Source organism: Macaca nemestrina, chromosome 11, assembly GCF_043159975.1.
Source record: "Macaca nemestrina isolate mMacNem1 chromosome 11, mMacNem.hap1, whole genome shotgun sequence".
NCBI classification, from domain to species: domain Eukaryota; kingdom Metazoa; phylum Chordata; class Mammalia; order Primates; family Cercopithecidae; genus Macaca; species Macaca nemestrina.
In genome coordinates, this window is record NC_092135.1 from 140231215 (window position 1) to 140255624 (window position 24410).

Here is a 24410-nt window from a genome sequence, read left to right on the forward strand (position 1 = left end):
CAATAGACACGGCACGTTCACTGCCGCACTGCTCACAATAACCACGGCACGTTCACTGCCGCACTGCTCACAATAACCACGGCACGTTCACTGCCGCACTGCTCACAATAGACACGGCACGGTCACTGCCGCACTGCTCACAATAGACACGGCACGGTCACTGCCGCACTGCTCACAATAGACACGGCACGGTCACTGCCGCACTGCTCACAATAACCACGGCACGGTCACTGCCGCACTGCTCACAATAACCACGGCACGTTCACTGCCGCACTGCTCACAATAACCACGGCACGTTCACTGCCGCACTGCTCACAATAACCACGGCACGTTCACTGCCGCACTGCTCACAATAACCACGGCACGTTCACTGCCGCACTGCTCACAATAACCACGGCACGTTCACTGCCGCACTGCTCACAATAACCACGGCACGTTCACTGCCGCACTGCTCACAATAACCACGGCACGTTCACTGCCGCACTGCTCACAATAACCACGGCACGTTCACTGCCGCACTGCTCACAATAACCACGGCACGTTCACTGCCGCACTGCTCACAATAACCACGGCACGTTCACTGCCGCACTGCTCACAATAACCACGGCACGTTCACTGCCGCACTGCTCACAATAACCACGGCACGTTCACTGCCGCACTGCTCACAATAACCACGGCACGTTCACTGCCGCACTGCTCACAATAGACACGGCACGTTCACTGCCGCACTGCTCACAATAGACACGGCACGGTCACTGCCGCACTGCTCACAATAGACACGGCACGGTCACTGCCGCACTGCTCACAATAGACACGGCACGGTCACTGCCGCACTGCTCACAATAACCACGGCACGTTCACTGCCGCACTGCTCACAATAACCACGGCACGTTCACTGCCGCACTGCTCACAATAACCACGGCACGTTCACTGCCGCACTGCTCACAATAACCACGGCACGTTCACTGCCGCACTGCTCACAATAGACACGGCACGGTCACTGCCGCACTGCTCACAATAGACACGGCACGTTCACTGCCGCACTGCTCACAATAACCACGGCACGTTCACTGCCGCACTGCTCACAATAACCACGGCACGTTCACTGCCGCACTGCTCACAATAGACACGGCACGGTCACTGCCGCACTGCTCACAATAGACACGGCACGGTCACTGCCGCACTGCTCACAATAACCACGGCACGTTCACTGCCGCACTGCTCACAATAACCACGGCACGTTCACTGCCGCACTGCTCACAATAGACACGGCACGGTCACTGCCGCACTGCTCACAATAGACACGGCACGGTCACTGCCGCACTGCTCACAATAGACACGGCACGGTCACTGCCGCACTGCTCACAATAGACACGGCACGGTCACTGCCGCACTGCTCACAATAACCACGGCACGGTCACTGCCGCACTGCTCACAATAACCACGGCACGTTCACTGCCGCACTGCTCACAATAACCACGGCACGTTCACTGCCGCACTGCTCACAATAACCACGGCACGTTCACTGCCGCACTGCTCACAATAACCACGGCACGTTCACTGCCGCACTGCTCACAATAACCACGGCACGTTCACTGCCGCACTGCTCACAATAACCACGGCACGTTCACTGCCGCACTGCTCACAATAACCACGGCACGTTCACTGCCGCACTGCTCACAATAACCACGGCACGTTCACTGCCGCACTGCTCACAATAACCACGGCACGTTCACTGCCGCACTGCTCACAATAACCACGGCACGTTCACTGCCGCACTGCTCACAATAACCACGGCACGTTCACTGCCGCACTGCTCACAATAACCACGGCACGTTCACTGCCGCACTGCTCACAATAGACACGGCACGTTCACTGCAGCACTGCTCACAATAACCAGGGCACGTTCACTGCTGCACTGCTCACAATAACCACGGCACGTTCACTGCTGCACTGCTCACAATAACCACGGCACGTTCACTGCAGCACTGCTCACAATAGACAGGGCATGGTCACTGCTGCACTGCTTACAATAGACACGGCACGTTCACTGCAGCACTGCTCACAATAACCACGGCACATTCACTGCTGCACTGCTCACAATAACCACGGCACGTTCACTGCTGCACTGCTCACAATAACCACGGCACGTTCACTGCTGCACTGCTCACAGTAACCACGGCACGTTCACTGCTGCACTGCTCACAGTAACCACGGCACGTTCACTGCCGCACTGCTCACAATAACCACGGCACGTTCACTGCTGCACTGCTCACAATAACCACGGTACGTTCACTGCTGCACTGCTCACAATAACCACGGCACGTTCACTGCTGCACTGCTCACAATAACCACGGCACATTCACTGCAGCACTGCTCACAATAGACATGGCACGGTCACTGCTGCACTGCTTACAATAGACACGGCACGTTCACTGCAGCACTGCTCACAATAACCACGGCACGTTCACTGCTGCACTGCTCACAATAACCACGGCACGTTCACTGCTGCACTGCTCACAATAACCACGGCACATTCACTGCTGCACTGCTCACAATAGACAGACCATGGTCACTGCAGCACTGCTCACAATAGACACGGCACGTTCACTGCTGCACTGCTCACAATAGACAGAGCATGGTCACTGCAGCACTGCTCACAATAGACACGGCACGTTCACTGCTGCACTGCTCACAATAGACAGAGCATGGTCACTGCAGCACTGCTCACAATAGACATGGCACGTTCACTGCAGCACTGCTCACAATAGACACGGCACGGTCACTGCTGCACTGCTCACAATACACACGGCACGTTCACTGCAGCACTGCTCACAATACACACGGCACGTTCACTGCTGCACTGCTCACAATACACACGGCACGTTCACTGCTGCACTGCTCACAATAACCACGGCACGTTCAGTGCAGCACTGCTCACAATAACCACGGCACGTCCACTGCCGCACTGCTCACAATAACCACGGCACGTTCACTGCCGCACTGCTCACAATAACCACAGCACGTTCACTGCCGCACTGCTCACAATACACACGGCACGTTCACTGCCGCACTGCTCACAATACACACGGCACATTCACTGCCGCACTGCTCACAATAACCACGGCACGTTCACTGCCGCACTGCTCACAATAACCACGGCACGTTCACTGCCGCACTGCTCACAATAACCACGGCACGTTCACTGCTGCACTGCTCACAATAACCACGGCACGTTCACTGCTGCACTGCTCACAATAACCACGGCACGTTCACTGCTGCACTGCTCACAATAACCACGGCACGTTCACTGCTGCACTGCTCACAATAACCACGATACGTTCACTGCTGCACTGCTCACAGTAACCACGGCACGTTCACTGCTGCACTGCTCACAATAACCACGGCACATTCACTGCAGCACTGCTCACAATAGACATGGCACGGTCACTGCTGCACTGCTTACAATAGACACGGCACGTTCACTGCAGCACTGCTTACAATAACCACGGCACATTCACTGCTGCACTGCTCACAATAACCACGGCACGTTCACTGCTGCACTGCTCACAATAGACACGGCACGTTCACTGCCGCACTGCTCACAATAACCACGGCACATTCACTGCCGCACTCCTCACAAGAACCACGGCACGTTCACTGCTGCACTGCTCACAATAACCACGGCACGTTCACTGCTGCACTGCTCACAATAGACACGGCACGGTCACTGCTGCACTGCTCACAATACACACGGCACGTTCACTGCTGCACTGCTCACAATAACCACGGCACGTTCACTGCTGCACTGCTCACAATAACCACGGCACGTTCACTGCAGCACTGCTCACAATAGACACGGCACATTCACTGCTGCACTGCTCACAATAGACACGGCACGTTCACTGCTGTACTGCTCACAATAGACACGGCACATTCACTGCTGCACTGCTCACAATAACCACGGCACATTCACTGCTGCACTGCTCACAATAACCACGGCACGTTCACTGCTGCACTGCTCACAATAGACAGAGCATGGTCACTGCTGCACTGCTCACAATAGACAGACCATGGTCACTGCAGCACTGCTCACAATAGACACGGCACGTTCACTGCTGCACTGCTCACAATAGACAGAGCATGGTCACTGCAGCACTGCTCACAATAGACACGGCACGGTCACTGCTGCACTGCTCACAATACACACGGCACGTTCACTGCCGCACTGCTCACAATAACCACGGCACGTTCACTGCTGCACTGCTCACAATAACCACGGCACATTCACTGCAGCACTGCTCACAATAACCACAGCACATTCACTGCAGCACTGCTCACAATAGACATGGCACATTCACTGCCGCACTGCTCACAATAACCACGGCACGTTCACTGCTGCACTGCTCACAATAACCACGGCACATTCACTGCAGCACTGCTCACAATAGACATGGCACATTCCCTGCCGCACTGCTCACAATAACCACGGCACGTTCACTGCAGCACTGCTCACAATAACCACGGCACGTTCACTGCTGCACTGCTCACAATACACACGGCACGTTCACTGCTGCACTGCTCACAATAACCACGGCACGTTCACTGCCGCACTGCTCACAATAGACACGGCACGTTCACTGCCGCACTGCTCACAATAACCACGGCACATTCACTGCCGCACTGCTCACAAGAACCACGGCACGTTCACTGCTGCACTGCTCACAATAACCACGGCACGTTCACTGCTGCACTGCTCACAATAGACACGGCACGGTCACTGCTGCACTGCTCACAATACACACGGCACGTTCACTGCTGCACTGCTCACAATAACCACGGCACGTTCACTGCTGCACTGCTCACAATAACCACGGCACGTTCACTGCAGCACTGCTCACAATAGACACGGCACATTCACTGCTGCACTGCTCACAATAGACACGGCACGTTCACTGCTGCACTGCTCACAATAGACACGGCACATTCACTGCTGCACTGCTCACAATAACCACGGCACATTCACTGCTGCACTGCTCACAATAACCACGGCACGTTCACTGCTGCACTGCTCACAATAGACAGAGCATGGTCACTGCTGCACTGCTCACAATAGACAGAGCATGGTCACTGCTGCACTGCTCACAATACACACGGCACGTTCACTGCTGCACTGCTCACAATAACCACGGCAAATTCACTGCAGCACTGCTCACAATAACCACGGCACGTTCACTGCTGCACTGCTCACAATAACCACGGCACATTCACTGCAGCACTGCTCACAATAGACATGGCACGGTCACTGCTGCACTGCTTACAATAGACACGGCACGTTCACTGCAGCACTGCTCACAATAACCACGGCACATTCACTGCAGCACTGCTCACAATAGACACGGCACGTTCACTGCTGCACTGCTCACAATAACCACGGCACGTTCACTGCCGCACTGCTCACAATAACCACGGCACGTTCACTGCAGCACTGCTCAGAATAACCACGGCACGTTCTCTGCAGCACTGCTCACAATAACCACGGCACGTTCACTGCTGCACTGCTCACAATAACCACGGCACGTTCACTGCTGCACTGCTCACAATAACCACGGCACATTCACTGCAGCACTGCTCACAATAGACATGGCACGGTCACTGCTGCACTGCTCACAATAGACACGGCACGTTCACTGCAGCACTGCTCACAATAACCACGGCACATTCACTGCAGCACTGCTCACAATAGACACGGCACGTTCACTGCTGCACTGCTCACAATAACCACGGCACGTTCACTGCCGCACTGCTCACAATAACCACGGCACGTTCACTGCAGCACTGCTCAGAATAACCACGGCACGTTCTCTGCAGCACTGCTCACAATAACCACGGCACGTTCACTGCTGCACTGCTCACAATAACCACGGCACGTTCACTGCTGCACTGCTCACAATAACCACGGCACATTCACTGCAGCACTGCTCACAATAGACATGGCACGGTCACTGCTGCACTGCTCACAATAACCACGGCACTGTCACTGCTGCACTGCTTACAATAGACACGGCACGTTCACTGCTGCACTGCTCACAATAACCACGGTACGTTCACTGCTGCACTGCTCACAATAACCACGGCACGTTCACTGCTGCACTGCTCACAATAACCACGGTACGTTCACTGCTGCACTGCTCACAATAACCACGGCACTGTCACTGCTGCACTGCTTACAATAGACACGGCACGTTCACTGCTGCACTGCTCACAATAACCACGGTACGTTCACTGCCGCACTGCTCACAATAACCACGGCACGTTCACTGCTGCACTGCTCACAATAACCACGGCACATTCACTGCAGCACTGCTCACAATAGACACGGCACGGTCGCTGCTGCACTGCTTACAATAGACACGGCACGTTCACTGCTGCACTGCTCACAATAACCACGGCACGTTCCCTGCTGCACTGCTCACAATAACCACGGCACGTTCACTGCTGCACTGCTCACAATAACCACGGCACGTTCACTGTGGCACTGCTCACAATAGACACGGCACGTTCACTGCTGCACTGCTCACAATAGACACGGCACGTTCACTGCTGCACTGCTCACAATAACCATGGCCCATCACTGCTGCACTGCTCACAATAGACAGAGCATGGTCACTGCAGCACTGCTCACAATAGACACGGCACGTTCACTGCCGCACTGCTCACAATAGACACGGCACGTTCACTGCTGCACTGCTCACAATAGACAGAGCATGGTCACTGCAGCACTGCTCACAATAGACAGAGCATGGTCACTGCTGCACTGCTCACAATAACCATGGTACGGTCACTGCAGCACTGCTCACAATAACCACGGCACATTGCTGCACTGCTCACAATAGACACGGCACGTTCACTGCTGCACTGCTCACTATAGACACGGCACATTCACTTCAGCACTGCTCACAATAGACACGGCACATGCACTGCAGCACTGCTCACAATAACCATGGCACGGTCACTGCTGCACTGCTCACAATAGACACGGCACATTCACTGCTGCACTGCTCACAATAACCACGGCACATTCACTGCTGCACTGCTCACAATAACCATGGCACAGTTACTGCTGCACTGCTCACAATAGACAGAGCATGGTCACTGCTGCACTGCTCACAATAACCACGGCACATTCACTGCTGCACTGCTCACAATAGACAGAGCACGGTCACTGCAGCACTGCTCACAATAGACACGGCACGTTCACTGCTGCACTGCTCACAATAGACAAAGCACGGTCACTGCCGCACTGCTCACAATACACACGGCATGTTCACTGCCGCACTGCTCACAATAGACACGGCACGTTCACTGCCGCGCTGCTCACAATAGACACGGCACGTTCACTGCCGCGCTGCTCACAATAGACACGGCACGTTCACTGCCGCGCTGCTCACAATAGACACGGCACGTTCACTGCCGCGCTGCTCACAATAGACACGGCACGTTCACTGCCGCGCTGCTCACAATAGACACGGCACGTTCACTGCCGCGCTGCTCACAATAGACACGGCACGTTCACTGCCGCGCTGCTCACAATAGACACGGCACGTTCACTGCCGCGCTGCTCACAATAGACACGGCACGTTCACTGCTGCGCTGCTCACCATAACCACGGCACGGTCACTGCTGCACTGCTCACAATACACATGGCATTCTTATTTAAAAAGAAGGAAGCATGTGACATGGTGGGTGAGCCTGGGGGAGGCTGCTCAGCGAGGTAAGCCAGACACAGAGAGACACATTCTGTGTGATCTCCCTTCCATGTGGAATCTAAAAAAGCCAAACTCAGAGAAGCAGAGATTAAAAGGCTGGTGCCCAGGGACCGGGAGGGGAGGTGGTGCTGAGATGTTGGTCAGTGTGCACCAGCTTTCCATTGTAAGTGGAATAAGGGCTGGGGTGGTGATGGATGTGTTGGTCAATTTTATCATAGTAATCAGTGCAAAATGTATCATAATCACCTCACCATATTGTACACCTTGAATGTATTCAACCTTTATTTTAAATGAAATGCTTTTCTTTTCAAATCAGAACACAACTTTTAAAAAAAGTCACTTGCCCATTGCAGGTGATTACATTTTTATTGTCACCCAACCAAGGTCCTTCCCAGCAAAGCTCCCGTAGCTCTGACCTGGGGAGGATCAGCCTCTTTCCTTACCCTGAAATAAAGGAGACCTCGATGTGCCATGGAACCCACCTACTTCCCCTAACACTAAATCATGCTTGCACTTCCCCTAACACTAAATCATGACCGTTTGACATCTGACTGAAACGGCTACCCGCTTTATCCCACTACCATTCTTCAAGAGGATGTGAACTCACATCCTGCCTCCACCTTTTCAGAACCTAAATACTCCCACAATAACACCAACGCCAAATGCAGTAAATGTTGAATCAGGGATCCTTTTCCAGACGAACCACATGAATAATGATCTGAAATAAGTCTTTTATGTTTTAAAAAAGTAATTACTGAGGTCTCTGAAGCTGCAGATGCGTATGGTCTCATCCTGGGATTCAGGTAATATCACAGTAACAGGAAGCGCAGAGAGCTGGGACCGGAGAAACCAGGAGATTTCTTAGTGGAGCTTTTCACCCACCTTATTTTCTGTTTGCTTGCGGAAGCTTACCCTAGTGTGTTATTGAAACAGACTCATAACAATAAGTAGAGATTTTTGAATTATTATGTGATGAAGCCCTGGGCACTATTTCCAGTTCCGTATTGGGTGGACCTCAGCCAAAAGAGCAATCACAGTCGTAGAAACTGATCTGACGCTTGTTTTGTCTATTCCATCTCTAAGTCCCCCTGCACCTTGAACAAAACCGTTTTTATTAGTTTCCACAAATGTTGGTCACAGCATCACACAATCTGAGATTATGCTGCTTCCTTATCTATCTCATTTCTTTGTGATATGCATAAAACAGGTAGAGTTAAATGAAAAAAATTACATTTTCATTTTTATCTTGACAAAACGGAGAAAGAATGTCTATTAACATTTTCAAGTTTTAAAGTCATCATATTAAGAAAAGTCTTACACACGTTTTCTTTTTCCTTTTACTGACACATAACCGTACAGCCCCAGGAGTTTTGACAAAGTCTGCAGCCACATAACAGTGCTCCAACCAAGGACAGAACCTCGCCGGCATCCTGGAATCACCCTCTGCTCCCAGTGACGGCCGCTCTTCTGATTTCCACCCCTGCCTTGCATGGGCTGCCGTTCATGGACTTCCTACAGGCGGGTGGTGCTAGAGGTACTGTTCTCACCTGGCTTGTTTGGCTCAAGGTTGTGGGAGTCTCATTACCTGCAGCACACAGCTGGTTCACGTTGGGGCCTGGTGGTATTGCTTTGTATGGATACTCTACCATTGTTTATCAATCTTCCTATCGATTGATAATTAGGTTTCTCCACATTTTTCCCATTATGAATAAAGCTGCAATGAAGAGTACCGTAAAGACAGTTTGCAGACAATTATTTTCATTTCTTTACAAATACCTAAGTGTGAAAGAGCTGGATCCTATGGTAGTATATGTTTTGTTTTCTGTGGAAATGCCAGTTTTCCCAAGTGGTTGCACCACTGCATGCTCTGACCAGCAGTAGATGAGAGTTCCAGTGGCTCCTTTCCTTGCCAACATTCGGTACTATCATTAAAAAAAGATTGGCTATGTTAATGGGTGCTTAATGGTACTTTGTTGTGGTTTTAATTTGCATTTGCCTAATGGATAAGGATGTGAGCCATTTTTCATATTTATTATCCCATGTGGTTTCTATCTTTATTTACATGCTCTGTATCCGAGTTCTTTGCTCTTTTCGTTTGGTTGTTTGTATTTTTAATGTTAATTTTCAGAGAATATCTATGTATTCCATCTGTGAGTTCCTTGTGTAATGTGAATATTTTCACCAGTGTCTGGCTTATTTTTTTATGTCCTTAAACATTTTTTAAAAAAATAAACTGAAGTCATCAATTTTGATGAAGTCATGTGTATAAAACATTTTAATTTTTATACCTAGTGCTTTGTTTTCAGATTCTGAGAGATTTTGTCTATCCAGATCTTGCAAAATTTCCCCTTAAGTTTTCTTCTCCTGGGGTGTTTCAAGGGTCAGCTTTGACACTTTCATCTCCATTCCACCTCCAGCTCATTTGCATGGATTCCTTAAGCAGAAGTCAGATCCCAGGTACATTTTAGTATGAGACTGTCAGTTTATGTGAAACAGGATGGCTGAGATTTTGACTGGAATGCCACTGAATCTACCTGACAATTACAGGAGAAGTGATCTTTCCAATATTGAGTCCTCCAACCCGTGAGCACAGTACCTGTTTCTACTGATTTACATCTTCATTAACTTTTCTTGGAAATGCTTTGTAGTTTTTATTGTAGGGAATTTATACATCTTCCAGTAAATGTATTCCTATGTGTTGTATGGTTTTGATGCTATTTTAAATTGTTGATTTTAAAATGTAAGCTACCAAATGTTTTTAACTATCATACATGTAGAAATATAATTTTTAATAGACCATGTATTCTGTAGCCTTTTTTTTTTTTTGAGACTTTTTTTTTTTTTTTGAGATAGAGTCTCACTCTATCACCCAGGCTGGAGTGCAGTGACATGATCTCGCTCACTGCGACCTCTGCCTCCCGGGTTCAAGTGATTCTTGTGCCTCAGCCTCCCAAGTTGCTGGGATTACAGGCACACACCACTACACCTGTCTATTTTTTGTATTTTTAGTAGACCCGCACCTGGCTAATTTTTGTATTTTTCGTATTTCACCATGTTGTCCAGGCTGGTCTTGAACTCCTGACCTCAGGTGATCCACCTGCCTTGGCCTCCCAAAGTGCTGAGATCTATTTTTAGGTTTAGTTCCTGAGGCCTTGGACTTTTTAGATGTGCAACCTGAGTCCTCCTCTGCAATTAGAGAGGGGCTTGCATGGGTGTAATGAGCAGGTTCCATCTGTATTGACAAACTTTATGCTAACGTCAGATTGAAATGGTGAACATGAACGTTCTTCTGCACCTCCATGGGAAAGAGGTGATGATTTCATTATTGAGTCTGATGCTAGCTGTGGCTTTTTATGGTGCCCTTTATCAGCCTGAGGATGTTTTCTTCTTTTCTTACTTTGCCGAGAATGTTTTTCTCTACAAACATGTTTTGAATTTTAATTCTATTTTATTCTATATCACCCTATTACATCTCTTCTTTATTCTACTAATATGAGGGGTTGATTTTCAAATATTAATGCTGCCTTGAATTTCTCTAGTAAAGTACTTTTTAATATGACTAGATTTTATGTGATAATAATGTGAGAAGAGTTTTTACACCCATATTCACAGAGGATGATCATCTATGCTTTCCTTTCCTCTAACACCATTGTCAGATATGGGACTAGGGCTCTTCTAGCCTTGTGAAAGGAGCGGGAGGACCCTCCTCTTTGTACTCTAGAGGGTTTCGTGTAGGGTAGGATGATTTCTTTCTTTCTTTTTTTAAAATTATACTTTAAGTTCTGGGATACATGTGCAGAATGTGTAGGTTTGTTACATAGGTATACATGTGCCATGGTGGTTTGCTGCTCCCATCAACCTATCATCTACATTAGGTATTTCTCCTAATGCCTTCCCTCCCCTTCTCCTCCACCCTCCGACAGGCACTGGTGTGTGATGTTCCCCTCCCTGTGCCCATATGTTCTCATTGTTCAACTCCCACTTATGAGTGAGAACATGAGGTGTTTGGTTTTCTGGTCCTGTGTTATTTTGCTGAGGATGATGGTTTCCAGCTTCATCCATGTCCCTGCAAAGGACATGAACTCATTTTTTTTTATGGCTGCATAGTGTTCCAGGGTGTATATTTTCCACATTTTCTTTATCCAGTCTATCATTGATGGGCATTTGGGTTGGTTCCAAGTCTTTGCTATTGTGAATAGTGCCACGATAAACATACGTGTGCATGTGTCTTTTTGTAGAATGATTTATAATCCTCTGGGTATATACTCAGTAATGGGATTGCTGGGTCAAATGGTATTTCTGGTTCTAGATCCTGGAGAAATCGCCACACTGTCTTCCACAATGGTTGAACTGATTTACACTCCCACCAACAGTGTAAGAGTGTTCCTATTTCTCCACATCCTCTCCAGCATCTGTTGTTTCCTGACTTTTTAATGATCACCATTCTAACTGGTGTGAAGTGGTATCTCACTGTGGTTTTGATTTGCATTTCTCTAATAATTAGTGATGAGCTTTTTTTTTTTCATGTTTGTTGGCCACATAAATGTCTTCTTTTGAGAAGTGTCTGTTCATATCCTTCACTCACTTTTTGATGGGGTTGTTTTTTTCTTGTAAATTTGTTTAAGTTCCTTGTAGATTCTGGATATTAGACCTTTGTCAGATGGATAGATTGCAAAAATTTTCTTCATTTTTTAGGTTGCTTGTTCACTCTGATGATAGTTTCTTTTGCTGTCCAGAAGCTCTTTAGTTTAATTAGATCTTATTTGTCAATTTTTTTGTTGCAATTGTTTTTGGTGTTTTAATCATGAAGTCTTTGCCCATGCCTATGTCCTGAATGGTATTGCCTAGGTTTTCTTCTAGGGTTTTTATGGTTTTAGATCTTACATTTAAGTCTTTAATCCACCTTGAGTTAATTTTTGTATGAGGTGTAAGGAAGGGGTCCAGTTTCAGTTTTCTGCATACGGCTGGCCAGTTTTCCCAGCACCATTTATTGAATAGGGAATCCTTTTCCCATTGCTTGTTTTTGTCAGGTTTGTCAAAGATCAGATGGTTGTAGATGTTTGCTGTTATTTCTGAGGCCTTTGTTCTGTTTCATTGGTCTATATATCTGTTTTGGTACCAGTACCATGCTGTTTCAGTTACTGTAGCCTTGTAGTATAGTTTGAAGACAGGTAGCGTGATACCTCCAGGTTTGTTCCTTTTGCTTAGGATTTTCTTGGCTATATGGGCTCTTTTTGGTTCCATATGAAATTTAAAGTATTTTTTTCTTATTCTTTGAAAGAAGTCAATGGTAGCTTGATGGGAATAGCATTGAATCTATAAATTACTTTAGGCAGTATGGCCATTTTCATGATATTGATTCTTCCTATCCATGACCATGGAATGTTTTTCCATTTGTTTGTGTCCTCTCTTATTTCCTTGAGCAGTGGTTTGTAGTTCTCCTTGAAGAGATCCTTCACATCCCTTGTAAGTTGTATTCCTAGGTATTTTGTTTATTTATTTATTTTAAAATTATACAGGCAAAAGTTTTAATAATGTCACAGTTAAGAAACCCTGCATTACATCAAATTCTATCATCACACAGTTAAACAATAAAAATCCCAAAAGAATTTTTGGTGGGAAAACAAAACGTCTTTATACAAATTTTAATAATATAATTTTTGTCCAAAATTCTACTTAATTTATCACTGAATGTGAAATAGTGGGCACTTTTTCCTTATAAAAATTGTATTACCCTTTTTCCTTAAATATTTATTTAATGAGCATACTTATTATGCAGATTTTTAACCATTTTGTCAAGTAGTGTCTTTTCAGGTTTGAAAACAGAGACATAGGAAGAAAAATCCAACAGAAAACTCACAGAAATGATAAGTTTTCACTAGGCAGAAAAACTGAAATTGGGGCAATTCCTTAATTTTGCATATTTTAGAAACATGAGTGATTGTAACATTTTATACTCAAATATTTTATCCACTTTTACTCCAGCCTGAGTTCTATACCTCTGTCTACACTATTCCTATTTTATCTCCTTTACAAATACACAGCAAAGACTCTGTTAAATTCAATTGTATTTGGCCAGCTATAACTTTCAGAAAGGCAAGTCCACTATTTTTATTTCTAAGGAATTACAACGTATCATGGGAAGGGAGTGTGACCTGCATCTAAGGACAGTGTTTGGTTGAGATTTCAAAGTATAGTTTTGAAGATAGCATATACTTTTTGCTCACTTGGTTTTCAAGCCCAGTCATGCTGTCTCCTCTTCCCTACACTCTGAGACTTGTGCCAGAGTCCTGGGGAGAGGACCTATCACAAAAACCATTGTCTTTCCAGCATAAGAAAGTCCCATTGATATTTTATTCTCTTTGTAGCAATTGTGAATGGGAGTTCACTCATGATTTGGCTCTCTGTCTATTATTGGTGTATAGGAATGACTGTGAGTTTTGCACATTGATTTTGTATCCTGAGACTTTGCTGAAGTTGCTTATCAGCTTAAGGAGTTTTGGGGCTGAGACAATGGGGTTTTCTAAATATACAATCATGTCATCTGCAAACAGAGACAAGTTGACTTCCTTTTTTCCTATTTGAATATTCATTATTTCTTGCTGTTGCCTGATTGCCTGGATAGAACTTCCAATACTATGTTATTTACCCAGTAGTCATTCAGGGTCAGGTTGTTCAGTTTCCATGTATTTGTGTGGTTTTGAGTGTGTTTTTTAATCCTGAGTTCTAATTTGACTGGACTGTGGTCTGAGAGACTGTTTGTTATAATCTCCGTTGTTTTCCATTTGCTGAGGAGTGTTTTACTTCCAATTATGTGGTCAATTTTACAATAAGTGCTATGTGGTGCTGAGAAGAATGTAGATTCTGTTGGTTTGGGGTGGAGAGTTCTGCAGCTGTCTATTAGGTCCACTTGGTCCAGAGCTAAGTTCAAGTCCTGAATATCCTTGTTAATTCTGTCTTGTTGATCTGTCTAATATTGACAGTGGGGTGTTAAAGTCTCCCACTATTACTGTGTGGGAGTCTAAGTCTCTTTGTAGGTCTCTAAGATCTTGCTTTATGAATCTGGGTGTTCCTGTATTGGGTACATATATATTTAGGATAGTTAGCTCTTCTTGTTGCATTGATCCCTTTACCATTATATAATACCCTTCTTTGTCTTTGTTGGTTTAAAGTCTCTTTATCAGAGACTAGGATTGCAACTCCTGCTTTTTTATGCTTTCCATTTGCTCGGTAAATATTCCTCCATCCCTTTATTTTGAGCCTATGTGTGTCTTTGCACATGAGATGAGTCTCCTAAATATAGCACACCAATGGGTCCTGACTCTTTATTCAATTTGTCAGTTTGTGTCTTTTACTTGGGGCATTTAGCCCATTTACATTTAAGGTTAATATTATTATGTATGAATTTGATCCTGTCATTATGATGCTAGCTGGTTATTTTGCCCATTAGTTGATGCAGTTTATTCATAGTGCCGATGGTCTTTACAATTTGGCATGTTTTTGCAGTGGCTGGTACTGATTATTCCTTTCCATGTTTAGTGCTTGTTTCAGGAGCTCTTGTAAGGCAGGCTTGATGGTGACAAAAATCCCTCAGCATTTGCTTGTCTGTAAAGGGTTTCATTTCTCCTTCACTCATGAAGCTTAGTTTAGCTGGATACGAAATTCTGGGTAGAAAATTCTTTTCTTTAAGAATGTTGAATATTGGCCACTCTCTTCTGGCTTGTAGGGTTTCTGCAGAGAGATCCACTGTTAGTCTGATGGGCTTCCCTTTGTGGGTAACCTGACCTTTCTTTCTGACTGCCCTTAACATTTTTTCCTTCATTTCACCCTTGGTGAATCTGACCATTATGTGTCTTGGAGTGGCTCTTCTCAAGGAGAATCTTTGTGGTGTTCTTTGTATTTCCTGAATTTGAATGTTGGTCTGTCTTTCTAGGTTGGGGAAGTTCTCCTGGATAATATCCTGAAGTATGTTTTCCAACTTGGTTCCATTCTCCCCATCACTTTCAGGTACACCAGTGAAACGTAGGTTTGATCTTTTCACATAGTCCCATATTTCTTGGAGGCTTTGTTTGTTCCTTTTCATTGTTTTTTCTCTAATCTTGTCTTCACACTTTATTTCATTAAGTTGATCTTCAGTCTCTGATATCCTTTCTTCTGCTTGATCAGTTCAGCTATTGATACTTGTGTATGCTTCAAGAAGTTCTTGTGCTGTGTTTTTCAGTTCCATCAGGTCATTTATGTTCTTCTCTAAACTGGTTATTCTAGTTAGCAGTTCCTGTAACCTTTTACAAGGTTCTTAGCTTCCTTGCTTTGGGTTAGAACAAGCTCCTTTAGTTCGGAGGAGTTTGTTATTACCCACCTTCTGAAGCTTACTTCTATCAGTTCATCAAACTCATTCTCCATCCAGTTTTGTTCCCTTGCTGGTGAGGAGTTGTGATCCTTTGGAGGAGAAGAGGCATTCTAATTTTTGGAAGTTTCAGCCTTTTTGCATGAGTTTTTCCTCATATTCATGTATTTATCTACCTTTGTTCTTTGATATTGGTAACCTTTGGATGGGGTTTTTGTGTGGGCATCCTTTTGGTTGATGTTGATGCTATTGCTTTCTGTTTGTTAGTTTTACTTCTAACAGTCAGGCCACTTTGCTGTGGGTCTGCTGGAGTTTGCTGGGGGTCCACTCCAGACCCTGTTTGCCTGAGTATCACAAGTAGAGGCTGCAGAACAGCAAAGATTGCTGCCTGCTCCTTCCTCTGGAAGCTTCATCCCAGAGGGGCACCCACCAGATGCCATCTGGAGCTCTCCTGTACAAGGTGTCTGTCAACCCCTGCTGAGAGATGTCTCCCAGTCAGGAGGCACAGGGGTCAGGGACCCACTTGAGGAGGCAGTCTGTCCCTTAGCAGAGCTTGAGCACTGTGCTGGGAGATCCTCTGCTCTCTTCAGAGCCAGCAGGCAGGAAGGTTTAAGTCTGCTGAAGCTGCGCCCACAGCCAACCCTTCCCCCAGGTGCTCTGTCCCAGGGAGATGGGAGTTTTATCTATAAGCCTCTGCCTGGGGCTGCTGCCTTTCTTTCAGAGATGTCCTGTCCAGGGAGCAGGAATCTAGAGAGACAGTCTGGCTACAGTGGCTTTGCCAGGCTGCGGTGGGTTCCGTACCCAGTTCACACTTCCTGGTGGCTTTGTTCACACTGTGAGGGGAAAACTACCTACTCAGGCCTCAGTAATGGCTATGCCTCTCCCTCACCAAGCTCGAGCTTCCCAGGTCAACTTCAGACTGCTGTGCTGGCAGCAAGAATTTCAAGTCATTGGATCTTAGCTTGCTGGGTTCTGTGGGAGTGGGATCCATTGAGCAAGACCACTCAGCTCCCTGGCTTCAGCCCCCTTTCCAGGGGAGTGAACGGTTCTGTCTTGCTGGGGTTCCAGGTGCCACTGGGGTATGAAAAAAAAAATCCTGCAGCTAGCTTGGTGTCTGCCCAAATGGCCACCCAGTTTTGTGGTTGAAACCCAGGGCCCTGGTGGTGTAGGCACCTGAGGGAGTCTTCTGGTCTGTGGGTTGTGAAGACCATGGGAAAAAGCATATTGTCTGGACCAGAGTGCACGGTTCCTCACGGCACAGTCCCTCATGGCTTCCCTTGGCTAGGGGAGGGAGTTCCCCAACCCCTTGCACTTTCCGGGTGAGGCAACCCCCCACCCTGCTTCTGCTCTCCCTCTGTGGGCTGCACCCACTGTCTAGCCAGTCCCAGTGAGATGAGCCGGGTACCTCAGTTGGAAATGCAGAAATCACCCGCCTTCTGTGCTGGTCTTGCTGGAGCTGCAGACCGGAGCTGTTCCTATTTGGTCGTCTTGCCGGCCCCCACAACTGCTTTCTTCAATGTTGGGTAAAATTTACTCAGGAAGCCACCTAGGCTGGTTTTCCGTTATTGCTATAGACACGGTGGCTGTGTATTGCCTGCGATGCCTGCAGTGTGTCTGCTGTTTGTTTTTTCCTTGCTTCCTCTCTGTGTTGCATTTTGGTGCCTCTCTCATGAACAGAACGTAGCTGGGTTGTTTTTCTCCATCCATCCTGACAGTCTCTGCCTTTCAGCTGCAACACTGAGACCAGCGTATTCTTGATGTACTTGGGCCTAGTATCATCTTGTTGCTTCATTTTCCATCCCCCACTCCACTATTTCTTTGGCATTTAATCCTTTTCTCCTGACCTCTTTGGAATGAAGTGAATATGTGTTTAGTTATGATGCTACATCTACTGGCCTATTATCCTTAACACAGTCCATACAAATTAATATTGCACCTCTTCAAGTTTAAAACAGAAAAATTCCATGTGAATCCTGAATAATTCCGTGTGAATTCTAAGACAGCATAGAACCAGCAATCCCTCTTCTGGGTATAGGTCGAGAGGAAACTAAATCTGTCTCATGGAGAGATGCCCGCACCTGCGTTCACTTCGGCATCATCCACAACAGCCACGATGTGGAAACCACCTCAGTGTCTGTCATCAGGTGAATGGAGTAAAGAATGTGGCACCTATAGACAATAGAATGTTTTTTACCCTCTAACAAAGGAGATTGCTGTCATTTTTGACAACATGGATGAACCTGGAGGACACTGTGTTAAGTGAAATAAGCCAGACACAGAAAGACAAATACGACCCGATTTCACTTCAAAAAGTTGAATATATAGAAACGATGGTTGTTACCAGGGCTGGGGTGGGTGTGAAATGAGGACACGTTGATCGAAGGTAGAAAGTTGCAGTCATATAGGATGGAAATGTCTAGAGGTTTAATTTCAGCATGAGGACTGTAGTCAATATTGTTCCATATACTGAAAATCTGCTAAGAGAGATTTTAGGTGCTCTTACCACCAGAAAAAGTACCCATGTGAGGAGCTGGATGGGTTAATTTGCTGTTTTATAGTAATAATTTCACAATATAAATGTGTATCAAAATATCCTGTAGTACACCTTAAATATGGACAGTAAAAAAACCCAGAATAATTCCATTCACTTCTCATCTTCTGTGCTCCTGTTTTAATAAGTTTCATTCAATATAATGATGTTGCTTTTGCTAGATATAGTCAAAATTATAATTTCTAAAAATATTTACCCAGTTAGTTGCCATTTTGGGGCATCTCGCCATCTTTCCTGTAGACTTCAGTTTCTGACTGGCATCATTTTATGTCTGGCAATAACAAAAAATAAAAATAAAAATAACTTCTACAATTATTTTAATGCAGTTGCTGGCAACGAATACTGTGTGTGTGCATGTGTGTGTGTGCATGTGTGTGTGCGCATGTGTGTGTGCATTTGTGTGTGTGCATGTGTGCGTGCACATGTGTGTGTGCGTGCACATGTGTGCGTGCACGTGTGCATGTGTGTGCATTTGTGTGTGCATGTGTGTGCACATGTGTGCGTGCATGTGTGTGTGTGCATGTGTGTGTGCATTTGCGTGCATGCATGTGTGTGTGTTTTCAGCTTGGCTTCATTTTCAAAAAATATTTTTACTGGATACACAAGATCTTTCTTTTCTCTCTCTCTTTTTCTTTTTTTTTTTGAGACAGAGTCTCGCTTTGTTGCCTAGACTGGAGTGCAATGGGGCGATCTCAGCTCACTGCAACCTCTGCCTCCTGGGTTCAAGCGGATTCTCCTGCCTCAGCCTCCCGAAAGTTTTCTTTCTTTCTTCCTTTGAACATACACATCTTCCAATGTCCTCTGTCACATACACGTCTGGTATCCGTTTGATTTCTTGGTTCATTTTTTGTGTTTTTCCTGTGTATGGTTTGCTGAGCTTCCGGGCTCGGGGGACTGACTTTTCTCTGTATTCTTCTCGCTGCTCTGCTCTCTTTCCACGCAGCCTCCAAGTCCACATTTGCTGCATCTCTTGATGCTTCCCTTGCTGCTCGCCGAATTGTTCAGTCATTGCCTGAGTTTTATTTTATATTATCTCTAGTGACATTTCTCCAAATTCTGTAACTCTTCTGCAGAGTTTGTCTTGTAATTAAGCCTATCCAATATATTGATTTTTTAAATCAACAAATTGTATTTCTAGTTCTAGAATTTTTTGATTAGTTTTAATGTTTTAAGAAAGTCTCCACTTTTCTATCCAATTCTTCATCATCTCTGCATTTACTGCATTCATCTTTTCCTGGAAGTCCTCTAATATTTACAGTGGATTTTTAGAAGTCCTTCTCTGGCAGTTCTGACACATTGATCATTTGTACGTTTGTGCCTGTCACACTTCTTTCCTCTTCTTGTTCTTTCCGATGGCTTGTGAATATTTATCAAAGACTTTATTGTATATTTTATTATAAAAATAAAAAGCAATGGATGCTAAGGAAGCAGTAAGTGTTAACATTATTCCGATATCTCCGTCCAATGCATCTGCAGTGGGGCTATGGTATTAGGAAGACGAGGTCACCTGCTGGGTACATGGAGCCCACCCTCGCAGGCTGCCCCTTCACAGTGCTCTGACCAGCCTTGGGTGGGGTGGGGGTGGGGCCACGAAATCCCCTGGTGGCTCCTTCCTGCTGGAGCCTTGCAGTCCTTGGCCCAGGAGCCTCAGGGAGGGGCTTCTTCAGTCACACGGAGTGGGTGGGAAGAGCTGTCAGGTGGAAGTCATGGTTTTGCTGACTGGCCTTCCAGCTTTCAGCCCACACCCTCACCAACATCTCTTCTGGCCTCCTCCTGAGCCAGTGAGTCACCTTGGACTGTGACGGGCAATGTTCACCTCCCACTCAAGCCCAGGGTGGTGTTCACCTCCCACCCATAGTCAGAGCCATGTTCGCCTTCTGCCCATGGCCAGAGACATGTTCACCTCCCGCCCAGACCCACGGCCGTGTTCACCTCCCGCCCACACCCACGGCCATGTTCACCTCCCGCCCATAGCCAGAGCCATGTTCACCTCCCGCCCATAGCCAGAGCCATGTTCACCTCCCGCCCAGACCCACGGCCGTGTTCACCTCCCGCCCAGACCCACGGCCGTGTTCACCTCCCGCCCATAGCCAGAGCCATGTTCACCTCCCGCCCAGACCCACAGCCATGTTCACCTCCTGCCCACACCCACGGCCATGTTCAAGGCTCCTCATACCCCTGGGATTCCTAAACAGGAGGATCATTTTCATGTTATTGGGATTTCTCTTGGCACTGACATAAAGACAAAGGTCTTTTGCATCCTTTGACATTCCTTCCAGAAGTAGAACTTTCCACATAGGCTTTTCACTTGTGCTCTATGAGATGAGCTAACGTAAAATGGGCCAGGTTTGTAAAAGTGGGTGGAATGCATTTCAGAAACACAAACTATGCAAACGCGGAAGATGTCACGTGCTGATCGTTTTACTATGAGCTTCTCTAGGATGTTTCCACAGAACACCCTTGGCCATTTCACTTTAGACAGATTCCTCAGCTCATTAAATGTCATTTTCCTGTTTCTGTTTTCATTCCCAGGCACATCAGGATAAACACAAATAGAATAACTCATTAAACTTGCTTCAGGAAACCAAACAAAGGAAAAGCACTTTTCTTGGCTGATTCATCCCTTTTGAGGGACGTAGTCTGCCAAACCTGTATTTATTTTAGCTACAAAACATAAATTTTGGCAAAGTCTAAATTTAAGATCAAAGTCTTTGGGTGAGACAGTGATATTTTCCAGTCTGTAGTCTAATTAAATCAGCATTATCCTACACCTAGGAAAGGCTCCCTGAAGCATCAATAAACCATGATTTAAATGTGGCCTCTGGTGTCCTGATGTTTCCTTCTGTGATTGGAGACTCGGTGGGGTGAGCATTGATAACGGCCCAGTCACCAGACCTGGCATGGGCTGGAGGCTCAGCCGGTTCCTGACTATCTGCCTTCCACATATGAAAGGCAAAAGCAAGCATTCCAGTGAGTGTGAGGACCCAGATACAAGGAGTTTGCATCATCTGAGGCACTAGGTTTGTCAAAGTAAAATGCCCACGAGCTCAGGTCCAAATGCTCCCTACATCTCTGGAGCATGAAATCGCACTGCAGACCCAACTTAATTTCTGCCTGAACACTGATGTCTGTTTCTCAAATCCCAGCCTTTCTACCATCACCCCACCCTTGCACAACCGGGACTGTTTTTCCCAAAACATGCACATGGGGAAGACCTGAGCACCACGTCCCATGAAGGTCCTGAGGGCACTGAGGCCCGGCACTGGGATGGGGGAGAGAGTCTGGGCCTGACTGCCCCCCTGATTTGCCCCCAGATGCTGCAATGAGACGGCCAATGGGGGCTCCTCCCTGATGTCTCCCTCCTCTCTTTGTTGCTTAACAACAGACTTGAGTGTTGGGAGAAGCGTGTCCTCACATACAGCAGGAGCCAATACCATATCTGCCCGTTTAGTTTTTCCCAGGATTTGGATTCTGGGTAGAGCACCCTCAGCGAATAGTCAAGATGTCACAGGCTTCCAGGCATCTGAGCTGTGAGGAGAGCAGCCTGGCAGAGGACACCCCACAGGAGGATGGTGTGCGCCTGGCAGAGGACACCCCACAGGAGGATGGTGTGCGGGGTGGACACACAAGCCGACAGCCCAGTCAGAGCTGTCATGATCAAGATAATCACCAATCTCTATTTAGCGTGGTAGAGAATGCTACTGCCTGGAGCCTCATCACTTTTAAAGTCCTAGAAAGAAGCAGACGGAGCCAGGGAGAAGCGTGCTGAACAGATCCGTCTGTGGTCATGAGGCTTGACCACCAGGAGCCACCGGAATGTGAGGAGGGCATGATGCCTTTTGGGTTTGTGTTTTCAGAGGCTCCGCGAAGCCTGGGGCAGCTCTGACTATGGTCTGGAGATCCTTCCCCCAGGAGGCACAGCACCCTGTTGGTCCTGTTGTAGCTGGAAAGGCAAATGACAAACCTGCCGCCCCTGAAACCCTTTACGGGATTAGTGAAGCCACGGTGCAGAAGCCATGGGGGAGCCCCCGGGACAGAGGCTTTTCCCAGGACACCCTGCAATGCAAGCATTTCTGGAGAGCTGATGGGATTTGTCTTTGTAAGTCCCCAGTGCCAATTTTAAAAAAAAAGCCTGGGGAACGGTGGCTCATGCCTGTAATCCCAGCACTTTGGGAGGCCAAGGCGGGAGGATCTAGAGGTCAGGAGAGCGAGACCATCCTGGCCAACACGGTGAAACCCCATCTCTACTAAAAATTCAAAAATTAGCTGGACGTGGTGGTGGGCGCCTGTAGTCCCAGCTACTGGGGAGGCTGAGGCAGGAGAATGGCGTGAACCTGGGAGGCGGAGATTGCAGTGAGCCGAGATCGCACCACTGCACTCCAGCCTGGGTGACAGAGCAAGACTCTGTCTCAAAAAAAAAAAAAAAAAAAAAAAAAAAAAAAGACCCGAAGGCCACGAAGGATGTAGCTAATAGAACAATTAATGAGCTGGATGAATAGACACACAGGGGCCTATTGTTCAAGATGCTCTCCTAGAGCAGCTCTCAGACGTTCTCCCTGCTGCTTTAACATCGAGTCCCAAAACTCAAAGACTGCATAGCACAGGCAAAAATAAAACAGGCCCAGTGGCAACCACCGGGTGCAGGTCATGCTATGGGGGTCTTGAAGATGGTACTTTGGCACCAAGGTCTCCAATATTAAAGATAAACACAAAGTTCCCAGGTTCCCCTCCGTGGTCCCATGCACGCACAGCCCACCTGGAAAACAGGCTTGGCTCACAGACCAGGCTTGACCTCTAGCCCACCTTAGACTACTTAACTCGAGTGCACACGTATGAATCCATGCAGAGCCTGGCTGTAAGCAGTGTGGACTGTGGGGACCTCACTGGCGCTTGCTTGGTGTGGAACACTGTGCGGGTCCAGGCCCTGCTGGAGCTGTGGGCTCATCACCCACTGAGGCCGTGGACTTTCGACTCGCCAGTTTCTCAGCGAGACACGCTGGCCCAGGCCACTGCCAGCCCCGCCTTCCCTGGGCCCCGCCTTCCCAAGGATCTGCCTCCCACCAGCCACACCTCTCCTAGGCCCCCGGAATCCCCACAGGCTCCACCTCTCCACAGGCCCGACTTCGCATCAGCCCTGCCATCCCTGGGCCACGCCTCCCCGAGGCCCTGCCTCCCCACAGACCCCACCTCCCATGAACCTTGCCTCCCAACAACCCCACCCCGTCAATCCAACCTCCCCTGAGCCCCATCTCCCCTAGGCCCCTTCTCCCCTAAGCCCCACCTCCAAAGAACCCCACCTCCCATCATCCCCACCCTCTCAGCCCCACCTTCCCTAGTACCCACTTCCCCTAGGCCCCACTTCGCCTAGGCCCCACCTCCAAAGAACCCTGCCTCCCCTCAGCCCCACCCCCTCAGCTCCACCTCCCACCCCCATGTCCCAGGCTCTGTGCAGCAAGTCACTCATAACCACAGTTAAAAAGTTTAGGTGGCTCACGCCTATAATCCCAGCACTTTGGGAGGCCGAGGCGGGTGGATGACCTGAGGTCAGGAGTTCGAGACCAGCCTGACCAACATGGCAAACCCCCCCTATCACTACTAAAAATACAAAAATTAGCTGGGCTGGTGGCGGGCGCCTATAATCCCAGCTACTCAGGAGGCTGAGGCAGGAGAATCGCTTGAACCCGGGAGGCGGAGGTTGCAGTGAGCCGAGATCGCGCCATTGCACTCCAGCCTGGGAGACAGT